A 25531-nucleotide genomic window follows, 5' to 3' on the forward strand; every position below is an offset into this window, starting at 1 on the left:
CCATTTCAATGAATTGAAAATAATAGACAATGTTAAATATCTGAAATTGCCTACGTATTATTTTCAAGTTGCCGAAATGGACGAGGAGAGGAAGAAACTTGAATTTTGGTTCTCGACGCCGCATAATATATAATACAATATAAATAATATAACATAAATCCTCGCCCATTTCAATGAATTGAAAATAATAGACAATGTTAAATATCTGAAATTGTCTACGTATTATTTTCAACTTGCCGAAATGGACGAGAAGAGAAAAAAACTTCCATTTCGATTAAATGTTTGAAATCGCTTCGCAGTCTGATAATTATTCAAGACAGCGTCTACGACGGGTTTGATAATTGTGTGTGTGTCAGCGAGAACGTATAAACCGTTTTAAAGACTCGAAACGAAGCACCCTGTGGTTACGCTATAAACGCGAGTGTTCCGTGCCCTGCGCAATAAAGATATTTATTGGATCGCCGATATCACTGGAAAAATCCTCTGCGCATTTCCAGTCAGTTTTTACGGCACCCCGCCGTTTTTCTGATACGCGCGTCTGAATCCCGTGTCAAACAATACACCCAAGGACGAAGACAAAACGATTCCTAATGCACGCGACACGTCCGCCGTGCGCTGGTGCAACGATTTTATCAATGTAAATGAGGACATACTTGAAAACGCTTTCCGCGGATTATATATGTCGTTAAAAAACTATATTTGTTTGGCCGTTTGATCGGCCGATTACGTTGCAGCAAAAACCGTGCCCTGTTATTGGTTGATATTATTATTACGGAAGATTTATTGATCGCATCCAGGTCGCAAGGTCGCCAACATCATTCACGTTCCCTGCACTTTATTCCTTGTGTGCTTAAACTGTGTGTGCAGTTCTCCTCCGAGCCGATTCGCGACGAAGGCTGACCCGTGTTTGCAATTAAGCACGCTTCTTTATCTAAATACGAATGTTAGCTTAACGCTGTCGGTTCGTGGTTTACGGCTGGTCAACTTACAGACAAGCTTTGTTTCTTAACAAGATGTCGGCCGGACGTCGAGAAAACTAACGGAGCAGATTAACGATGGAAAAACGGTTTTTAACGCTTCGCTTTGGTTAAATCTGTAGTTGCGAATTTTTTTCTGGTAGCAACGGCAATCTCCGATTCGATTTAATCTTCGATTCAATATAAATATCAATGTAACAAAAATATATATTATATTTATAATTGAATAATAATTATGCGATAAAAATAGTAATGTAACAGTGACATTTATAATAATCGAATATCGAGTAGGCGACTAATTTACGTTTTTAATCTTCGCTTTAATTAAATCTGTAGTTGCAAATTTTTTTCTGGTAGGAACAGCAATCTCCGATTCGATTTAATCTTCCATTCAATATAAATATTAATATAACAAAAATATATATTACACATTTATAATTGAATAATGATTAGATACACATATTATTGCGATAAAAATATTAACGTAACAGCGACATTTGTAACATTCGAATATCGGGCACGCGACTAATTTACGTTCTCCTGTAATCGTTTCCGTAAGTTATTCCTCGCTAAACAATCGCTGTCCGCGACACAGTGCCGCGTTGATTAATCTGTAGTCGCGGCTCTAATTTGTTAATTGAATTAAACACAGAGAAACGATCCGACGTCGCGAGCGCGAAAGCATCGAAACGATCGTTCGACGAACGTAATTGCGGCGTGTCACGCAAAAATGCAGTCGATAAGAGAGCCGTATGGGTGGGGAAAACTCTGTGCGGGGCAGGTGAAAATTTCTTGTTCTTTACACGTAATTCTTCGCGGTCAGGCTCAATACGGAGGTGTCTTTCCCGGCTCGATTTATAGTTTTATACCTGCGGTGGAGAGAAGAAGAGATACCTAATAGACAAGATTTACTACGGCACGCCCGTCTCAATTGCGGAACAAATTTATCTTCTCTGTGGTCAGCAGCCTTCCCACTGCTTCCTAGCCTCAATCTTGGTTCCGCTCCTCGTGAAATATTGGCTTACCCCCGGACTCGAAAGTTACTTGACAAACGAATCGATGTACGGTTCAAGGGAGAAAAAAGGTCGACCGTCCCTCCGGGATCGGCGAACCTGTAAACTTTCCCGCTTCCGGATGTTGCGGTGAAAAAAAGCTTCGACTTTCTCTTCCTCTCTCACTCTCTCACTCTCTCTACCAATTGTGCAAAAGATCCATGCTCGTATGCAAACGCTGCGCTGACCGCGCACGATTAACACCGAATTTATCGATAGCGATCGGCGAATGTTATTCGGGTACAGCGAAGAAGATTAATTATTTGTTATTCGCGAGTGAGATTAATTATTTGTTATTCGCGAATAAGATTCATTGTTTGTTATTCGCGAGTAAGATTAATTATTTGTTATTCGCGGCTAACGTTAACCGAGTCGATTTGTTACTCGTTAAGTAACGTCATTCGCGAATGAGAAATAAATGAAATTTATTCGTTAGCGAAAATTTTCGAATGCAAGGATAAATTTTTATAGGTAAATGTAATACGTAAAGATCATTTAAAAATTATTTTAAGCATTCTTTGGATGTGACGTTCGTTAAACAGTTTCTGGGACAGATAACAATTTATATTATTGATCATGAGAATTATCTTTGTACAGAATATCATTGTACCAAAAGGAAAAACAAGATTTTGTTAACAATTCAACAATTAGCTTTTCGCACTCGAGTGGTGGCCACTACAAATTGTTATATCATATTCCTAAAATAATTTTGGCATTACTAAATTTGTTTATATCATTTAATCACTGTTAAAAGTGCGACTGTTGTACGAGTCACAATAAGACGCACTAAATCGTATAAAATAAAAATATGTTATATTTATTAATATAATATTTATTAATAATATTTATTATAATTATATAATATATTTATTAGTTAAATTATATTATATTTTGGATTTAGGGTTAAAACGGCTTCGAGCGCGAAGCTTTGAAAAACGAGCGTTGCAATCGCGCATTCATAAAAAAAAAAACAGAACGTATCAAGTTTCACGCGCGTTTTACGTTTCGTCGAGTTCATATTTGACATTGAAGCGTGTAAGTTAATAGCTGCTCGTGTTCAACGATTTTCAGCGGCCGCGATTATTCCGGACGATGTTCCGAAGAAGGAAACGCAACAATGATTCGGTTCACGGCAGCCGGAGGAAACATAAAAGGAGTAACAACGGCAGCCTCAGAGAACCTGCGATTTACACGCACGTGTACTTAAATACGAGTAAAAAATATATATATATATATTAAACGGTTCGAGCATAATGGAATCCGCGCTCGCAAGAGAAAATCACCGAGAAAGATGTGTAATCCAGCTGTAACAATGTCACTACCCTTGAGCATTAAACTGTAACGGTAGCGGCGTGCAATTCAAAACACGATTTCTCGTTTCATTGTGCGTAAAACCGAGCGTACAAACCGGTGCAGGTCAAAAGGAGCTCCGGGAAGGAAAGTCAAATACTTAAGAGTGTTTAGACAAGCTGTCGCTCTACGACAATGGGGTTTATGTCGGCCAGTAAATATACCACGGCTTTTCTCTCATTCAGGCCCGGTACGTACCCGGCGAAAGGGAACGCTCCGAATCGAGCATCAGGCTGAATAGCAATTCGAAACAGTAATTTGGTCGGCGAGAGCCACGGTTAGTGGTTCGTACAAGGGGAAGTACCATCAAATCCGTGCCCTCTGTCTAGCTGCGTCATGTTACACGTTACATTTACGTTGCCAATATTTTTGTCACCATTATTACACTCTCGTTGGTCACCGTTTTTCGTTAATAACGCGTAAACGAAGCCACGGATCGCAATTTCGCCAAGGAAAAAATTGCTTCAGATCACCTCAGGAATCTCTGTGACTAATGTATTAGGGGGACCGGAAAGTAATGTCGTTTCTGCGCACATTTATCTGTTTGAATTTAATGTAAACAAGCGACATAACTTTCCGGTCCCCCTAATATACTGTTTTATGACAATGACACGAATGGATTCACTTGAACTGCCTACAATTGTTTTTTTTACAGGCGTACGTCTATAACAATTGTTTCTGTGTTCGTTCCTGTTGTAAAGTAGCACTGTATTCTGAACGTTTTGTATAATCGAAAATTTTAGAATGTTGTTGAATAAAATGAGGCGAAGAAATACAGTGGCTGCAAAAAGTATTCGAACGCCTCGAGTTTGGACAAATTATCGATAGAACCGTTACAATTTCGTGAAAAAAGATCGCACGATAATAAACCTGGGCTCGTATTAAAGCTCGAAGCTTCTACTTTCGCCGTGCATCGTTCATTTCCGCGCGACATATTTCTGCATAACGTAGCAGGTGGAGAATTAGGGACAAGTTATTGCTCGAAAATGGTACGGATTGAAACGCTTGTAAAAACATTGTAAAATTTCTTCCGCGACCGATTTTAACGCAGATTTAAAGATTAAAGCTTTCTCTTTAAAACGACTACTAAAATTTTGTTATGCGATTTTTTTAGTCGCTTCATGCAATCTTTATGACAAGGCAAACGAGGGTTTTGTAAGGCCGAACCTATAGTAAGTTCTCCCTAATCGACGCTCAGCTTGTGCACATAAATGGACAATTGGGGAAGATTATTCGAGTCTTGCGGCTCGTTTTTATAGTTACAAATTGTCAAGAAATATAAAAACGAGCCGCGAGGTTCGAATAATCGCATCTCCTCCTCCCAAATTGTCCATTTTCGTGGACAATCCGAGCGTCAATTAGAGAGACATTACTGTATTTCTTTCAACCGAGTGTGCCATGCGTAAATTCGCTGCTCAAGAATAAAAACTCAAGCTTCCCGAATTTGTAAAATTTCAGTAAACCAACCTCAGCGTCTCGCCTCGCTTCATAACGCAATCTTCGACAAAAACTATAACTGCAGGTACAAAAACGGAACCGTTACAAAAAACCCTGCAAGCTCAAACATCGTAAATCCTTCGGCTGTAAATTCGGCGACCCTCGAAATTTTACGCAGCCTAATCGTCTTTCAGTTTGCAACAAAAAGATCGAAAGATCAATATTTTCTTTCGGCCTGATATTACTCGTTTCGCAAAGGTTCGTCGTGTTTCCGTTCGCCGGCGCGGAATGTTAGAACGTTTTATCAACGCGCAGGGTCTAGTCGTGGCGGCGTGTGTTCGCGCGATACGTCGCTTCGGAATCCAAAGAGCGAAAGACAATATTGAGTGGCGAGCATAGAATCTGCTTTGCAGGGTGTGTAGTCGGTGCAGCGCCGGTCGCGTGACAAGTTAACCGTACGGGTAGATTATTGTGGAAATGCGGTCACGTTGCGACAAAGCGGCGCGTCGCAGCGGATACAACAGCATCCATATACCGTACGGTTGACCGATAGGCGAGATCTTTGGCCAAGTAAATACGCTTAATGGAGTCGTTGCTCGGCCGGTAAGCTCGGCCCCGGTGTGGGGTATTACATCTGTATGTACGCCGGAGGTACGTACATGTTAATACGTTTGATACCTTGACTGCGTAATCTTTCGCAGGGGCAGGAGGTAATTAGCAGTAACGGACAGTTACGTCCGATATACGAACAATGGAACACTGCCGATGCGATGGGAATAGGAAGAGGGTGATGGCTGAGCGAGTATGATAAATGAACGGTGCCTGACAAGCGGCCATCGTTGCCCAATGATGGATGGTCGGCGGTCCGCTCCCTAATTATTTCATACTTTGCAATCAGAACGATAATCCATCCGCAGTACCTGCAGCCTGTCACGGATAAATCATCGGTTATCATTTCTGAGTCACAACACGTGTGCGCGAGCACCGTCACAAACAATCGGCGAAAGCTCGTAGCGCCGCATTAGTGTCAAGGCAAGTCGTTAATTCTACGCCATCGGAGTCACGAGAGTATCGCTGGAATCCACGAAATCATCCCCCCCTGATTATACGGACACACGAATTCCCGATTCATTCCCGAACGACCCCGTCTCCGCATTGTTCGCTTCTCCGACCTTTTTTTCAAACGCGTCCGACTCTTCGAGTACGGTAATGTCTCTCTAACTGACGCTCAGATTGTGCACAAAAGTGGACAATTTGAGAAGAGGAGATACGATTATGCGAGCCTTGCGACTCGTTTTTATAATTGTTGACAATTTATAACTATAAAAGCGAGCCAAATGACTCGAATAATCGCACCTCCTCTTTCCAAATTAGGCGTCAATTAGTGAGACATTACTGTAATTTCATCGAACCGAAAGCAGAAAGTTGATACAGTAATGTCTTCCTTACTGGTGCTCAGATTGTCCACAAAAGTGGACAATTTGAGAAGAGGAGACGCGATTATTCGAGCCTTGCGGTTTATTTTTATAATTGTTGAAAATCGGTAACTATAAAAATGAGTCGCAAGGCTCGAACAATCATATCTCCTATTCCCAAATTGTCCAATTTAGTGGACAATCTGAGCGTCAGTAAGGGAGACATTACTGTACATTGTTATCGCCGGGCAATTGGTTCTTTAATCGAGAGTTTTTAGTTGCTCGCGCCGCATATACGGAAATTAAAGAGTTCAAATTGCTTTTTAATATTGCGAGCCTTGCGATTTAATTACGATTTAATATTATACAGCCTTTAATATTATACAGCCTCAGTCGCCAAATGCACCGAAGGGGTTAACAACGCAGCTCGCTTTTATAGCCGTTGACAATTCGTGACTATAAATATGAACCGCGAGGATCGAATAATCGTCTCTCTTCTCCCTAAATTGTCCATTTTTGTGGACAATCTAAGCGTCAATTAGAGAGACATTATTCTTCTCGCGTCGATATTAAAATACTGCGAGAAAGAAAGACAAATTTCGTGATAGAAAAATGTATTTTCAATTTACCGATTTGGATAACGAGCGCGCATTTCTAAAGTCTTTTATATTTATTATACATTATTTAATAGACATCTCGTGCAAGCGAAGATATTGACGTAAACCGTGTCTAAAAAATTTATCTATCCACGAATAATAAATTTCTCATTGCTATAATATTTATAAAAAATATTCTGAAATTACCCAGAAGCGATTGATGTGAAACTGAATTTTGTTTTATGCATCTGCGCGTGTACTTTATGTTTTGTCCGTACGTTCGGTTAGTCGCCTAACGTACATGCGCGACCGAACTATTGTACGCTCGATTCGCGCTTCCTACGGCAAACTAATGACGTGGAACGGTCTCTAGTAGTCTTAGAGAACTTTATTTTTTGTGTTGCACTCTCTGCGAGCGCTGGTGGAAGAATGCTCTTCCAACGCTGGAAAGTCGTGGAAGAGCACCGTGGATGGGGGTAGATTGTTTATTATTGGTCAAGGCACGAATCACCCCTTGGAGGGGGGTGTCTGCCTTGACCCTTGTTGGGGCCTGAGAGGGTTTCCCCAATGGTGGGACCTTTTTATGGCCCTTGTCTCTGGACGCAACACTTTAAATTTTAGAGAATTTTATAAAAGATTTTTGAAAATAATATTATTACAATAAAATCGATAATAACGTCTACTGTTATACATATACCGTTCCCGGAAGATTCTGTTTAAAAATTTGTTCAAGGAAACGCTAACATAATTTATTTATATTACGTTATAATAAAATAAAATAATAGATAAATATAATAGAATAAAATGACGTCGGTCCGATTAGTTAAATACAACAAATATAAAGCGAGTGAAATTACAATGTAACAATAACCACCGCAGCGGACGCGCGTTCATGCTTATATTTTTTCGAACAAACGTTGCACTCGAATAGACCGGCGAAGGAACACGCTCGTGTCGTGCGAGCGTATTGGTTACACGCGATGCAGCATGTTTAATAAATCTATTCGCTGCAGGTATGAAGTAATAATAAGGCTTGTTAATATGAAACGCGATGGAGGTCAATAATGCAAGAACGCACCGATGGCACTTTGGCGGCAGGACTGAAAATGCATAATTTATGGCACAGTTATTTTACGAGTCTTACCGGTGTACGATTTTCTATTTGCATTCGCTGTCGACACACAACGCCGCTTCTTTATGACCCTTTCTTCGTGGCCTCGGTTACCTCCGCTCAGAATTACGGTCATTACGAATAGACGGATTTTACGGCTTGTCTTGATTATTATTAGTTTATTCGCAACGGCAATATAGCCCCGCAAAGACGATTTCACCTTCCCTTGAACACCGTTGCAAATTATAGCTGGCTCGAACGCAACCACTTAGACGAAGAAACTTTTATGCACGGTTATCTTAAATACAGATACTTTACTACCGGTTTCCTCTAACCTCGCACTTATTTATTTCTTCTAGTGTTGCGAAATAACGCGACAACGAAATACATACTATTTTCCCTACGCACGAAGGTTCGCAGCTTTGATCGGCGCTGTGCCGCATTGTTACGCTCATAATATTCGATGCAAGTTGAAAATATTGTTTTCCCTATCGAGTAATATTTTTACAATTCCTCGAGACAGGGAATTAGCGTTGATTTTAACTAAGTGTAATATCATATTTTAACTAAATGTAGGTACAATGTACTGAAATGTTACAGCGACTTCAAAGTTTATTAATTTTCTTGGATATGGCAATGCATTTTTTACAAGTTTTCTCTTCCTTCTTGACAATGTTAATACAACTGTAATATTCGCCTTTTTAAAACGAGTAACTATAATGCCTGAGAACCGTAAATAACACTTTATTTACCAGAGAAGTTTGTTAGCAGGCTTTGCTTTAAATAATAATTTCGAAGAAACTCGTTACATTCATGTTAATCTAAATAATTTGATGGATCGTGGATATGTTTGTTACAGTACTTGAACAATTTTTTCAAGACGTTCCTAAACTGTTGGCCTTCGATTTTAAATGAACTATTAGAAAATTGCCGGTAGATAAAGTGATGATATACGTTCGCGTATGAACGTTACAATTTGAATAAATTGAAAATATAACCACCAGGAAAGAAGAAAACAGCACCAAACCGTCGCCGATGGCCCGAAGGTCGATGCGACGTTAAACGTCGAACAAAGAAAACGAAAAAAATATAATTTTCAAATCTTCTAACATAAAAAGCATGTTCGCAATTACTATAACTACTATATATACTGTTGCGTCCAGAGACAAGGGCTATAAAAAGGTCCCACCATTGGGGAAACCCTCTCAGGCCCCAACAAGGGTCAAGGCAGACACCCCCCTCCAAGGGGTGATTCGTGCCTTGACCAATAATAAACAATCTACCCCCATCCACGGTGCTCTTCCACGACTTTCCAGCGTTGGAAGAGCATTCTTCCACCAGCGCTCGCAGAGAGTGCAACACAAAAAATAAAGTTCTCTAAGACTACTAGAGACCCTTCCACGTCATTAGTTTGCCGTGGGAAGCGCGAATCGAGCGTACAATAGTTCGGTCGCGCATGTACGTTAGGCGACTAACCGAACGTACGGACAAAACATATACTATATACTAATATACTAATATACTACATACTAATATACTATACTAATATAATATACTATACTATATACTAATATATACTATAATTACTATATCACTATAGATTACTATAACTAGAAACTTCTCTTGCGATTTAATATGCAATACATTTTCTGTATTTATTTGCAGCGTTACAAAAAGCATGTTCGTAATTACTATAACTACTATATATACTATATACTAATATACTATACTAATATATACTATAATTACTATATCACTAGATTACTATAACTAGAAACTTCTCTTGCGATTTAACATGCAATACATTTTCTGTGTTTATTTGCAGCGTTTTCAAAAAGTTGCAAGCGAACGAATAAATAAAGCGAAGACCTTGTAACATAAAAAGAATGTTCGTAATTACTACCAACTAGATTACTAGATCATTACAACTAGAAACTTCTCTTGCGATTTAATATGCAATACGCTTCCTGTACTTATTTGCAGCGTTGCAAAAAGTCGCAAGCGAACGAATAAATAAAGCAAAGACCTTGCAGCCCCGCGATAGTTGTGTGTGGCCTTCGCGTAGGTCGAAGTGAAAACAATAGAGCGTAGATTTCATTAGTTCCGTGAAGGGCCTGCTCTTTTCTGAGGCGAAGCCGATGCCAGGAGCGTTTCAACGTCGAGCTAATAATTTGAAGAACGTCCCTCCAACATGCCGCCAAGCAAACAATTGAGCCCGCCGTGTCTAATTGCCGCTGATGATTTCGAAACTGCCCGTCATCTTGCAGTTAATAAATGGATACAACGGATCCCTTAAGTAGTATAAGACCCGGCCATTATATTCGTCGAAGACCAAAGGTTATAAAGGGTCGACTAATTTACTTCCTGGCGGCGTCGGAGTACCACGTTCGCCCGGCACTTTCGTCAGATTCATCGCTCGTATATTACCAACCGAACCAACCTGCTTCATGTTCCCCCCAAACTGCATATATTTCTCCATTCCCTTATCAGACTTGCCAATTAACCTCTTAGCCGTGTAGCCTGATTTTTTTTAAGCGCCAACACTTCGTCATGCTACGCGCAAACACCTTTCTCAAGGGAATTTTGCAATTTTTATGTTGTTTTCGTCCTGAAGAATTTCTACGCGTTCGATGTTTATAAACATTTCTTAAATAGCAAATATTAATTAGTCTATTTAATAAGTCTTTAATATGCAGTCTCAATTGATAATTCGTTACACTTTATCTTCATTTATCTTTATTTTGCTTGCTTAAACGCGCTTTTAAACGATTACGTTTATTATACTTATATTTATTATATTATATTTAATAATTTAGAAATTTCTTAAATAGCAAATATTAATTAGTCTCTTTAATAAGTCTTTAATATGCAGTCTCAATTAATAATTCGTTACTTCATCTTCATTTCTCTTTATCTTGCTTGCTTAAACGCGCTTTTAAACGATTACGTTTATTATATTTATATTTATTATATTATATTTAATAATTTAGAAATTTCTTAAGTAGCAAATATTAATTAGTCTCTTTAATAAGTCTTTAATATGCAGTCTCAATTAATAATTCGTTACTTCATCTTCATTTCTCTTTATCTTGCTTGCTTAAACGCGCTTTTAAACGATTACGTTTATTATATTTATATTTTTATCATACATTATTATATTTATTATATTATATTTAATAATTTAGAAATATACCTAGCAGCTGCAACAACTTTCGCAATTATTGTTCGATGGTAATTATGTAAATTGGAAAATCATTGTCATTCGTTTTATGTTGAACGAAGCTGAAATTTTACTCCATTTCTATTTAATAAACTTTCTCTTGATTTGATAATTTAGAGAAAATTCTTGCTGCATAGTTTCGTTACAACGTGAAATATAATATCAAGAAAAATATGAGGTAGATATTGCCTGTCTACGCTGCTGTTTTCATACTTCGATAGTCGTAAGGGTCGGATCGATAGTACCTACCTCGATACGATAATCGTCAGTTCGTTGAAAAGACCACCTTTGTGTAACGTGGACAAATTCGCGATAGGATCAAGATTGACGTTAAGTGACGTATACTGACGTTTGTACGAGACACAATCAGGACATAACGCGCTGGATGATTGCGTTTTACGTGCCACCGTGTAAAACTAGTACAGCTCTTCCAGTCTGCTTGACGTAATGAATATATTCTACCTTCGGTAATTCAGTCGTACGTCTATAACAATTGTTTCTGTGTTCGTTCCTGTTCGAAGGTAACACCGCATTCTCGATGTTTTGTACAATCGAAAATTTTAGGATGTTGTTGAATAAAATGAGGCGAAGAAATACAGTGGCTGCAAAAAGTATTCGAACGCCTCGAGTTTGGACAAATTATCGATCTTAGAACCGTTATAATTTCGTGAAAAAAAATCGCACGATAATAAACCTGGGCTCGTATTAAAGCTCGAAGCTTCTACTTTCGCTGTGCATCGTTCATTTTCGCGCGACATATTTCTGCATAACGTAGCAGGTGGAGAATTAGGGACAAGTTATTGCTCGAAAATGGTACGGATTGAAACGCCTGTAAAAACATTGGAAAATCTTTTCCGCGACCGATCTTAACACAGATTTAAAGATTAAAGCCTCCTCTTTAAAACGACTACTAAAATTTTGTTACACGATTTTTTTTAATCGCTTCATGCAAACTTTATGGCGAGGCAAACGAGGGTTTTGCAAGGCCGAACCTATACTAAGTTCTCCCTAATCGACGCTCAGCTTGTGCACATAAATGGACAATTTGGGAAGATTATTCGAGCCTTGCGGCTCGTTTTTATAGTTACCGATTGTCAAAAGCTATAAAAACGAGTCGCATCTGCTTTTCCCAAATTGTCCACTTTTGTGCGCAATCTGGATCAGGGAAAAATTATTGTACATCGTATAAAAGCACTTTAGGAACGGACGAACGACGAATGGTGTCAATAGAAGCTTCGAGCTTTAATGTAAGTCTATATAAGTATAATATAAGTCAATTTGGGAAGATTATTCGAGTCTTGCGGCTCGTTTTTATAGTTACAAATTGTCAAGAAATATAAAAACGAGCCGCGAGGTTCGAATAATCGCATCTCCTCCACCCAAATTGTCCATTTTCGTGGACAATCCGAGCGTCAATTAGAGAGACATTACTGTATTTCTTTCAACCGAGTGTGCCATGCGTAAATTCGCTGCTCCAGAATAAAAACTCAAGCTTCCCGAATTTGTAAAATTTCAGTAAACCAACCTCAGCGTCTCGCCTCGCTTCATAACGCAATCTTCGACAAAAGAGTGACAATAGAAGCTTCGAGCTTTAATATAGGTCTATATTTATCGTCGCAAGCCACTAGTTTTACAAAATTACAGCGGTTCAAATGTGAAGTATTTGTCGAAGATCGAAAGTTCGGGTTGTGTGGGCGAATACTTTTTGCAGCCGGTGTACTTCCGAGGGAAAAGCGGAACGATTGAAAACTGTAGAAAGGAAAATGGGAAAGACGTAGTCTGTGTTGGAACAGGTCTGATCGACGCTAATACGGCGGTAGTTCGAGAAAAGGGTACGCTGGCCGAGGTTTACGAGCCGAACGAGCTTTCCGACGGGGCGCCACGGCTTTACGTCGTCGTGTGTCACGCATCGTTAGAGCCGCAACGCCGTTATGAGACGTTTACGATAAGATATGTCACACCTTTCGCCCTTGACATCCCGCAGATTTACCGCTCCTGCCGAGAATATAACTAAAAGAGGGTTAGGAGAAGACCACCTAGCCGGTAATGGCGATATTAAAAAGGTGCCCTCGCTTCGGATGTCTCGGTACCGACGTGGAAATTTAACGATCCCCAGACAGTGTCCGTTCCTATTTTCCACCAGCTCTATGCAAAAACAGATTTACGAGAAATTAACCGAAAACATTCGTCGGAGTCGCGAGTAACGCGGATAGCGTGGATCGTCGGAAGAGACGAAATGAACTCCGAAGAGCAATTCTGTGCATAACAATGACTAACAGTGAAGCATCAACGAGCATCTGTTGTTCAAAGAGAAATATTTGCCGCGGCGTGGAAAAGTTTGTAACGCGTGAGCCAAATGCGTTGTCAAATATTCTACTGAAACACAATTAAAGATGGGTGGAAGATTATGGTGCGCAAATAACGGCGAAGATCGTGTAAATGTTTATGACAATGACGAATAACGCTTTAAGTTCCCGTTAAATGTATCAAACGTTCGGATTTGAATTAATTCATAATAATACAGAACAGTGCGACTAGAAGGCAACACAAATCCGTCTTATTTGTGAATCTAAAAAGAATTTTCGACGAATCATGTTATTAATATTAAATAATATTATATATTATTATATATATTATATATATAATATTAAATAATATTATTCGACAAATTAGTAAATAACGACAATCAACGTTCTCGCCCTCCTTTGTAGAACGCCGGAATATCACGGAGTGCCAGGACCAGTGCTAAATATTTACGGAATTCCATGAAATTGAATGGCGATCGATACTTCGCAATTTTCCCAAAAATGTATATTGTAACGGAACTTTTGGTTCGGGAACTATTAAGCGTACAAAAGTTCTTTGCTTTTTGTTTTAATCGAGAAGTATTGGCTTGTCGGAAAAATGTATTTCTGGCTAGAAATTGATTGTCCCAAATTGTTTTTCAGGGTGCGCAAACGAATTTTCGTTCTGCGAATCTCGAGGGCCGCGCGGGTATCGCGACGTAAAAATTCCGGAAAATGTATTACGCGTCTTCGAATACCGTCCTCCGACAAGGGGATAATTATTATCGTTGGATAGTTGTTAAGGTATTAATACGATTCGAAGCGTGAAGCTTTGCCGGAGGCGCGCCGTTTCGGGTAACAAGAATGTATGTACGTTTGCATCCGAGCCCTGCCGCCTTCGGATCATAGACTCGCAATCGGTAAACTGAGAACGCGTCCCTATTAGATTTCAAAAGACAATCGTATCTTGTTACCGGCAGCGACACGGAGTCGCGTCTAGTGAAATTTCACCGAGATATTTATCCGACAGTTTCGTTGAACCGTATCTTTTTTTTCTTTAAACGCTGTCCAATAAAGATCAAGGCACGCAAATAGCGCGAACGCGTTTCATAAAAAAAAAAGAGAAAAAAGACAGTAGAAGAACAAATGAAACTTTTAACACGAGATATCCCATGACCGATAACAGCTTCCGACCGCGGGACGAAGCCGGTGATCTTACGTGACAAGATAAGTTGGACAGAGTCAATTTTCTTTCTTTCCGAGACCCCGTTTTCGAGAAAATCAAGATTCAATATTTGCCGAGTACACGCGCGCTTCGTTAACCTGCTTTTCTAAATGCAGATCATAGAATCAATACAGGAAGCGAACGCTTTTAATTTATTATCTCGTACGGAATTATTTGTTTTAAACATTTTCACAGGAACGAAACGCCGCGTAGAGTCAAACACAAAAATGGAAGGCCATACATATTCGATATAGTTTAGAAAATATTAACAAAAAGGGCACTGTACGAGCTATAGTCGGTGCTCGGAATTAAGCGGCACGCAACACGGGGATCGCGAGGGCTACGCCTCCTGGCCCCCGTGCTCGCCTTTTTCGGCTGGGAGCACCTCGGGCGCGTGCGCTCGTTGCTTTATATGCGTGTGCAGCATTTAGGCGATCATTGGCCGATGAACTGGATGATTAAACGTTAAGAAAAAAAGGCATATTTAACACATTTAAACATATTTATACGAAGAGAAAGAAAATAAAGAAATATAAAAATCAAATATACCTGATTCGACAAATACAAAGTCCATTATACCCGGATTCGAAACGAAAGGCGCGATAATTAACCAGCAAATGAGCACCCCACGGTAACCGGCTCCACAAGCCTAAATACCTTAACGTTGTCAGAATTCGGAAAAATCCGTGACGGCGCGGTGGTAATCACGGACCGCTCGAATTTCGCGGCGAGTAGGGGGTGGCTCCTAATCACGATTCGGCGAGCGTTTTTATTAGCAGCGTAAGAATCAATGGAGATTAAGTGAGGTAGTAAAGCCGCGTATCGCGAGAACGTGATAAGCACGTCTGGCCAGTTGTTTACGAGAATGCGGGAACCGTGTAACGGTGTAGACCCCGTAAGGCAACGCCTGGTAGTTCGGCCTGAAACACCCCCCCTGATGGCTATAAAACTCCCCGGAAACCATGCGCAGTTCGTCCGGCTGTTCGCCGGTTCGCCCGTTCGCCCGTTCACTCGTCCGCCCGCTGTCACATACGCTCTTTCCCGCTTACCGGGAGTTACGAGGTTGTAATTTCAGTGAGGGCGTCTCTTTCGCCCCCTCCTGCTTTATCTTCTCGTCTCCGTGCACCCCTTCCGAGCCGCCGCCGCCGCCGCCGTCCGCCCCCGCAATGCCGGGCCACTCTACCCTAGCCTATATACAGGGTTCGCTTGTCTCTTGTCCCACGGCAGAGACACTGTCGGCGACAAAGCAGAAGTTACGAGCCTGGTAAACTCACAAAAGCTTTTTACAAAACTGTTAGCCGGTTCCGGGGACCCGCTACGGCGACAATAATTTGTAGTCACGAAGCGCTCGCTAGTCGAACGCGTCCTATCTTCTGGTATTCTCATAAGAACACTATCTCGTGATTTCCCCCTGTCGTTCGCGAAACCTCCGAGCCGCCTCCCCGGCTAAGAACAACCGAGTATCCGGACGTCGGATACCGTCGCCGCGCTCCCGGTGATGTCGCGCGTTCGTTCTACTTTGCATTCGCATCCGCGGGTCCAGTCGGATGTCGTTGGTCTTACCTCGCGGACAACCTCTTCTTCCTCGACGTTTAATCCTCCGGCCGTCGGCCACGTGGAACACGTACTCCAAATATTTCGCTGAGATCTCTCCCGGCGAAAGGAGGCTACATTTGAAGAATTTTAAATCTTGAGTGTTTTAACGTTCTTTCGCTTCTTTTTTCCTCTCTTCTATTTTTTTCTCTTTTTACGTTCCCTTTAATACGCTGCTTAGGTCGGCATAAAACTGGCCCGCGATTTCGTACGGAAAAATCGAAAACTCGACCGTTGTTGCGGGGCTAATTTTTCACAACGTGTACCAGAGTGCCTTGCGAAAGTGGAGGAAGATGCAAATGGTGTGAATCGACCGCTTGGCTCTTTATTAACCAGTTGTGATGGCTTTGAAACGTGTGTAAGTGTGTAATTATACTGTATGTGTTTGACTGTCTCTTTTTTTTTAATATAACACTTTTATAAAATATATAATTTAATAAAGAATACCACGGTGTACAGTAATGTCTCTCTAATTGTTGCCCAGATTGACCACAAAGACGGACAATTTGGGAAGAAGAGATACGATTATTCGAGCCTTGCGGTTTATTTTTATAGTTATAAATTATCCAGAATTATAATTATAGTTATAAATTGTCCACAATTATAATTATAGTTATAAATTGTCCAGAATTATAATTATAGTTATAAATTGTCCACAATTATAATTATAGTTATAAATTGTCCACAATTATAATTATACTTATAAATTGTTCACAATTATAATTATAGTTATAAATTGTCCACAATTATAATTATACTTATAAATTGTTCACAATTATAATTATAGTTATAAATTGTCCACAATTATAATTATACTTATAAATTGTCCACAATTATAATTATACTTATAAATTGTCCACAATTATAATTATAGTTATAAATTGTCCAAATTGTCCAATTTAGAGGACAATCTGAACATCAGTAAGGGAGACATTACTGTATATGCTTCTTAACCGGTCAGCTGTTTTAAAGATATCAATGAGATTTCAAGATCTCCGTTTTGTTAAATATATTCCCGTATTTTGTTATCTCTGCGTTACCTCTGCGGCGATTTTAGGAAGATATCGTCTCCAATCCGTTTTATTCTTGCTGAACAAATTGTGGGGTGTTAAAAGGGAATGTTTGTGCACCATTTATAGAATTTAGACAGGTACGAATCCGTCTCTGAGAACCTAATGACAGCACAAGCATACTATCTTTTTGATCGGCAGTGTGAAATCAATCTTCTTGCATTAGATAAGACGTGCGAAATATTGACGTTTCGCGTTAACGCAAATCACGTTCTCGTCATCTGTCATGCTGCAATCTGGTTTTCTTCGCGAACATATTCTCTAATCTAAAGGTAAACGCGTATTTACCTTCTTTATCTAATAAATGTCTCGACCTTAAGACGTTTATTTTACTGTCACATTCGACTTTCGACGATTTTGAACAATAGCTGGCTAAAAACGACCGAAAAACGACTAGCAAACGTTAAAATTGAATTGCAGTTCATATTTGTCAGAACGCTGTTTGCTCGAGTCTTACTCGAATCAAATTTTCATTGTTCCATATCGCCAACGATCAACCGCTAATCGTGACACCGTAAAGATGCTTCGCGACGATCCATGTTTCCGCGAGCTTTTTCGTTACATTGTCAATCGTAAAATAAACCAAACGATGTTTACCCGCGAACGAAGCTACCGGTCGCGTTGCATTTCTGGAAATAGCGGTAGGAAATGTATTTGTTATTCTTGGCGGCAAAAATCCAGAGGTCAATAAACGAAACACACAAAGAGAGAGAGAGAGAGAGGAATCTGCCGATGTTGCAGCTTAAAACGCGAAATGTTGCAAACGTAAATAAGCAAAAGTCACACCTGCGCGACCAACGTTTCTGTGACAGAAGACTTCCCGTGACGGAGATGCCGAAAATGGAGGCTGTCCAAACAGACTATTCCTTTGCGACAAAGGATGGAGGACGTGACAGTTTATACATAATGACTGTGTCCGAAGTCGAGCAGCTGTCGGTTCGAGCACAAGGCCGCGGAGAAGGCTAAAAACCATGTATATACCGAATGTCGCACGGGTGAATGCCGTGCCATTTGATGGTACAAACCCTGACGAATAGAGTTAATGTTAAAAGTGTCACTATGAAATATTCGAGTGTCGATTACGGAGGATAGGCGTGACGGGGCACCGGGGACTCGACAATACCTTTATATTAAGCACAAAAGAACGCTATAATTCAACCGAATTCATTGAACCTTTGTTCTATCTTTTCCAGAATGTTCCAGGAACCGGACCGAAACGGACCAAACATACCAGCATATGTATATACGCCTTCCCGTGAAACGAAAAGTCGAATTAATTTTCCGTACATTGTTGCTTCGAGTTGCAACGCACGGCGTGAATAATTCTTTCGTGGCTTTTTTCTTTTCTTTATTATTGTCGTTTCCAACTGCAACAGAGGCTCGAAGGGAGCCTTATTTGATCTTATTCGTTTGACCAGCGCCGAGAAATATTACTATTGTTAATAAATTAAATTAGAAAGCCTCTTTCCAAATTGTCCATTTTTGTTTACAAGCCGTGGGACAATCGGAGAGAATTACTGTAACTTTTTGTAGCAAAATATACGACGGAAGAAACCGGTAGGATTTTCGTTTCCGCAATGTTAATAACATTCTCTGTAATCTTCTCTATACGGTAATGTCTCTCTAACTGACGCTCAAATTGTGCCCCAAAAGGGACAATTTGCGAAGAAGAAATACGATTATTCCAGCCTTACAGTTCGCTTTTATAGTTGTTAGCAATTCATAACTATAATAATCGTATTTCTTCTTCCCAAATGATTCATTTTTGTGGACAATGTGAGCGATAGTTAGGGTGACTTTACTGTACTCTCTATAACACACTCTCTATACTATATTATTATAGTACTCTCTATACTATATATTATCTATACACACACTATATTATATACTATATTATTATAGTACTCTCTATACTATATTATACTATATTATAATACTCTCTATACTCTCTATACTATATTATATATTCTATATACTGTTGTAGTAAATATCACTAGAGATTTCCTTGCAATAAAAATTTTATTATAATTACCACAATTTTAAATTCTTAAAAATTTTATCACAATATCATAAGAATTTTATTACCGGTTTCTACCGGTAGGATCTAGTTTACCGTGCGATGTTATTGTTGTGGAACGGTTCCCGGGCTGACAGAGAAGAGAATCGTGATCCTTCCCGAAGGTGTTAAGCGGTTAAAGTTGTTTTCTCAGACAAATGGTACGGTAGCTCGAATGTTTCGACTGTTAGAACTAATGTCGCTTTAGAGCAGCGAAAACCAGGCCTGTGAACGGCGGCGGGCCCGTACACAAACACGAGCTTTACGGACGATGTTTGCATGGTCAGTTACCGCCGAATGCTACTGTATGCATAGGACTGTCGTCGGCGTCGACATGTGGATGGCGTAAATAAAGTAGCCGCAGGCGCTAACTCTGCTAAGTGTCCTCCCAATCTGTATGCGTTACCCATTAGTCTTTTGTGCCGGCCAGAGAACTGACAATCACGAAGTGGCCACCCTACGAAAGTCAAAGTTCTACGCGCGTGGTCCTAAACAAGCAATACCGATCCCGCGCCGTGGCTCTCCCCGTCGCTCGCACGAAACTGTTATTGCATAAGCGACTTCCACTTGCCAGCTCACATTGTAGTTTCAGCGTTAATGAATCTCAATTACCGTGCCACATTATCTTTTCACTGCTAACTAGAACTGTATTTTACACGACCCGTAAAAGACGATTATTAAACCTTTCGGGAGGACGAAGTCCCAATGCCAGAGGCGCGTAATTACTTAGGCGCGCAGAAGTAAATATTTCAAGCGGCATTCGAATTACAGAAATTGAAATTCTGTTCGGAGAAAGGTAAATGTGATAAAAAAGCTACGATATGGTGCAAACTAAATTGATTTTTAGAGATCTTTTCCTAGAAGCCTGGATTAAGAATATAACGCAAAAATGTGATGCAAAACCACGGTACACGGTAATGTCTCCCTTACCGACGCTCAGATTGTCCTCTAAATTGGACAATTTGCACAATTTATAACTATAATTATAATTGTGGTCAATTTATAACTATAATTATAATTGTGGACAATTTATAACTATAATTATAATTGTGGACAATTTATAAGTATAATTATAATTGTGGACAATTTATAACTATAATTATAATTGTGAACAATTTATAAGTATAATTATAATTGTGGACAATTTATAACTATAATTATAATTCTGGACAATTTATAACTATAATTATAATTGTGGACAATTTATAACTATAATTATAATTGTGGACAATTTATAACTATAATTACAATTGTGGACAATTTATAACTATAATTATAATTGTGGACAATTTATAAGTATAATTATAATTGTGGACAATTTATAACTATAATTATAATTGTGGACAATTTATAACTATAATTATAATTGTGGTCAATTTATAACTATAATTATAATTGTGGACAATTTATAACTATAATTATAATTGTGGACAATTTATAAGTGTAATTATAATTGTGGACAATTTATAACTATAATTATAATTGTGGACAATTTATAACTATAAAAATAAATCGCAAGGCTCGAATAATCGTATCTCTTCTTCCCAAATTGTCCATTTTTGTGCGCAATCTGGGCGTCAATTAGAGAGACATTACTGTACATTACACTGTACAGTAATGTCTCCCTAACTGACGCTCAGATTGCGCACAAAAATGGACAATTTGGGAAGAGGGGATACTATATAATATAACCTTGACAATTCGTAACTATAAAAACGAACAGTGAGGTTCAAATAATCGTATCAAATTATCCATTTTTGTGGACAATCTCAGCGTCAATTAGAGAGACATTACTGTAACCCTGTACAAATGTTATCCCACAAGTGGTCGCCAATTGCTATTAATCAAATGCTACGTTAAGTAAATTAAATTGAAAGGAAACAAATAAATTAATTAATTCTTCATTTGATTGCGGATCAATTTTGTTTTAGAAACGAAATGAACGAGACCTTCGTTTCTCGAGGAATTTACCGCATAAATATTTGAAATCCGCGATGGCCAGCCTGTTTTTCTAAGCTATTCCCGCATTCGCCGTTGGACAAAGCCTTCGTTCATTGTTGCCGAGCACGGTAGAGGACACGGCGAATTGATTGATTAACGAAATCGTTGGCCCCGCAACAAAGGAAGCCTAGCTCTCTCTCTTTTTTCGGCGAGTCCGCTTTTATTGGACGAAAATCTGACACAGTTTAAGAGAAAAGAAATACAATCGCGGTATCGTCGATGTCGATCAATCAACATTGCCGGTAGTGGATAGCTGCATAATATAGCGAAGGGGGTGGGGGATCAAGATGGATATTGGATTGTACGATGAAAGCAGCTCGTTAAATTAGTTTCTAATCTGTCCGATCTCTGAAAGCACCGAGTTTCAGGCCTCGTTCTCGTGCGTCTAATCATTAATCTCTGCCAGCAGATGTGCCGCCGTCATTGATTTAAATCAACGTACCGTTGGTTAACCCTTCCTAATCTAGTCTACACGTCTCGGCTGGCTTGATGTTTGATCTGATTGTCAGGACAACGTAACAAGATAACACATACCTGGCTACACAGAAGTGGAAGCGACGTGTTCCGCGTTCCCCGACTTTACGATTAGCTGCGAGGGAAAACGGGAAAAGAAAGAAATCCCCGTGTCCTCCGTTTTCTTGACACCGTCAACTTTCGTTCGGTGGCCCGGCGCTCGGCTCGAGATTGTTTCCCGCGCCAGAGACAAAAGTGTTTCTCTAATCCTACGGTCTCCGAATCCCGTCGAAATTCCTTCGCCTTTTAACATCAAGATTCCCGAGAAGCGGCGGACCAACGGAACAAGTGTATTCGATTACACGATTTCGTGACATACGCTGTTCAACCCTTTCTTGCCGTACTTCGACGAGCCCGACTCATCTAGTAATAATTATTTCTAGCAATAATTGTAGTAGCTTTTTAGTGATAGTAATTGGAATGAAATTCTAATCCCTTGTCAACGATATGTAAGCATATAATGGCACAGTAATTGGTTCTGCTGCCCCATCTGTGCTGCCTTCTGTCGATAAATACATGTAATCTAAAAATATAATATTAACAGGTTGACGACTGCTTAGATCGTGTATACTTTTCGACAAAGCTCTGTGCAAAAGCATCGAAGAAATAATCGCATATTTACAATTCTGGTTTCATTGGTTATGTCACACCAAATGAAGACGCGACGAACTCGAAACGAACGATACCATTCACCCCTAATTATTCTCATATTCGCAACGTTGCAAAGAAATTGTTCAAGAGACGGTTATAATATTTTAGGAGAAGGGGGAAGTAAACTATAACATATAGCAAATGATATTAAAAAGAAGTTATTAACTTCGATGGTTTCCTTATTCTCGTATCCTCGCATTCGGTACACTTATTCCTATATTCGCAGAGACGAAAAAACATTTTATTCTAATGAATTTAATTTTCGCACAAATATAAACTATTATATCAACACATCCGCATTACATCATAATTATTTATACTATAATTATTATTACATTACATATCCATCGTATTAAAATACAATGGAAAGCCTGAGCCGCCGCTACGCAACGAATCCAGTTCGTTAAAATTATTCAATTATTAATTCGCCGGAATAATTATCCGGATAACAATGTCCGACTGTGCGGCGGAAGTGATCGGTGCTGAAATAGCGCGAAATAACGGTGAACAAGATCAATGAGGTCGCGTGCAGCGAACTGGGGGGATAGTTAGCAAGGCTGGAGACTGTGTGGTTAAAATAGAGCAGGAAGAACTGGTCGCAAAGAGTCTCTCGGTGCTTCGAGCGGCACGGAGTGGCAACGAAAATCATCTTTCAGCGCGGCGCCGAAGAGAAAACGAGGATGGAAAGGGGGAGGGAACGGGATGACAGAGGAGCGACGATCTTTCGGCGAAAATTTCGGTACACGCTCTTTGCGGGGCTGCGGAGCCGTCCGTGGCTCGTGAGCGAACTTGGGACAGTAAATCAACCCCGAGAGTGAACTCTCGGCAGTGGCAAACAATGCGCGGCGTGACGAAGGCATTGTCGAGTTTACGCCCCACGGGGTGCTCTGTGGCTAACGTCCAGAGCTGAGTTCACTCACCATTATGGAAAGGGAAGGGAAGCCTGGAAGGTGGGGGCACCCCATCAATTACATGGGAAATTGCGCTCGCATTATTTATGTGCGTATACACGGACACGAGCTGCACTAGGCCACGCCATGCCACGCCACGCTATGCCACGCCACAGTTCTCTGCAGCGGTTATCGATGGCCCGACAAAGAGGACATAAATAACGCCTTTTGCACCGACACCACCGCGGCCCTAAGTGTGCGCCGGCAGACGAGGGTATACACAAGCGATCCACGATCGTGTGGAGGTGTATACACGTACGCGGAGCTGTCTTGTAATTTCTGAAGGATCTTTACTTTGACCGGGTTTCTTGCGAAACGCAAGACAACCATGCTTCATCGACGCGCATTCGCACCGTTCGATTTTTCGTCGGAGATACACTTTTTATTTTCTCTTTTTTTTAAGGAAACAGCGAGCCGATACGATCTAAATTTCTGCTCATATTTTACAGCGCAAGAAAATCAATTGCAGACGGTAATTTGCTGTTCGAAAGTGATACCGGAGTCGTGGAAATCTTGCGGTTCGGTTAAACCACCGACGGTCGTCGTCGCGTTGCTCTGTCAATTTACTTTTGCAACCGGTTTATTCTCGTCGATCGCGAGCGATCTTTTTAGCAGCCCTCTTGTAACAGATCAGCAATATATGAAATTCGTACGAATGGATCTTTTTCAGGCTTTCGTACAAGTCGCTGCGCCGATCACTCGTGTGTCCAATAACTTGGCTACACTGCTTCGCAGTGTTGCGCGTTGATAGTTTTTCGAGGATGATTCCTCCGGCGACCGCAAAACTCGCTGCGTTTGCCAAATCGATGATTGCACGCAGAGGGAACACCCAGTACGCGTGAGGTTCGTGCAGAAACACGTCCGAAACGCGACAAACTTAAGCTTCGCAAAGAAGCAGGATACGACTGAGGCCGGCGCGTCAAGATATAAGGGGGTAAAGGAGAAAAGCGAGACGGAGCAAGGAAGAAAGATGGATATACGGAGCTGCCGAGCGAGGCGACAGCTGTCGATTTCGTGCAGCCCTTGCACAGAATGCGCAAGCGGAATTGCAACGGACTACCCATAAATAACGCGCTCGTTTCTGGAGCATAGCGTTGGTGGGAAAGGGAAAGAGAAAGAGAGGGGGAGGGGGGAGAGGGAGACAGGAAGATAGCAAGAGAGAGGAAGAGAGAGAGAGAGAGCGAGAGAGAGAGAGAAAAAGAGAAGAAGAGAGCGAGGAAGAGAGAGAAAAGAAAATATAGAGAGAGCAAGAGAGGAGGAAGAGAGAGAGAAGAAAATATAGAGAGAGCAAGAGAGGAGGAAGAGAGCGAGAGAGAGAGAAAGAGAAGAAGAGAGCGAGAAAGAGAGAGAAAGAAGAAAATATAGAGAGAGCAAGAGAGGAGGAAGAGAGCGAGAGAGAGAGAAAGAGAAGAAGAGAGCGAGAAAGAGAGAGAAAGAAGAAAATATAGAGAGAGCAAGAGAGAAGGAAGAGAGCGAGAGAGAAGAAAATATAGAGAGAGCAAGAGAGAAGGAAGAGAGCGAGAGAGAAGAAAATATAGAGAGAGCAAGAGAGAAGGAAGAGAGCGAGAGAGAGAAAAAGAGAAGAAGAGAGCGAGGAAGAGAGAGAAAAAAAGATAGAGAGAGCGAGAGAGGAATAAGAGAGCGAGAGAGAGAGAAAAGAAAATAGAGAGAGAAAAAGATAGAAGAAAAAAAGAATCAGAATAGAAGACAGGAAGCGCGGTGGGGGCAAGTCACGAATATTAGTGAGTCCCCAGCGCCATCGTACGCGACGGGTTCGTGCCCGTCGACGACATGGCCGGATTAGTTCATTAGCTGTACGTTATACTAATCGTGTTTACGCTTCGTCTGATCGATGTGCGGTGAACGGAGGGTGATTATCTACTCTCGACTAGCTTCCTGCGGAGACACGTGAGAAATCACGAGAACGATGAAAATCCGGTTGGCACGTTTCGGAAATGGAGTTCTTCGAAGGATATGGATGCGATACGGTATCGATAGTTTCAATATCGATACAGCAAGTTCTCTCCAA

At 40.5% G+C, this 25531-nt stretch overlaps 1 long non-coding RNA gene across 1 annotated transcript; it reads left to right on the forward strand.

Annotated features, from left to right (window-relative positions):
- Positions 1-5153: 5153 nt before the first annotated feature.
- Positions 5154-7007, forward strand: LOC143259688 (uncharacterized). The gene is made up of 2 exons (XR_013033700.1): positions 5154-5419; positions 5518-7007. It is a non-coding gene; the product is annotated as an uncharacterized LOC143259688 (long non-coding RNA).
- Positions 7008-25531: the final 18524 nt, after the last annotated feature.

This window comes from Megalopta genalis, chromosome 6, assembly GCF_051020955.1.
Source record: "Megalopta genalis isolate 19385.01 chromosome 6, iyMegGena1_principal, whole genome shotgun sequence".
In the NCBI taxonomy this organism is placed as follows: domain Eukaryota; kingdom Metazoa; phylum Arthropoda; class Insecta; order Hymenoptera; family Halictidae; genus Megalopta; species Megalopta genalis.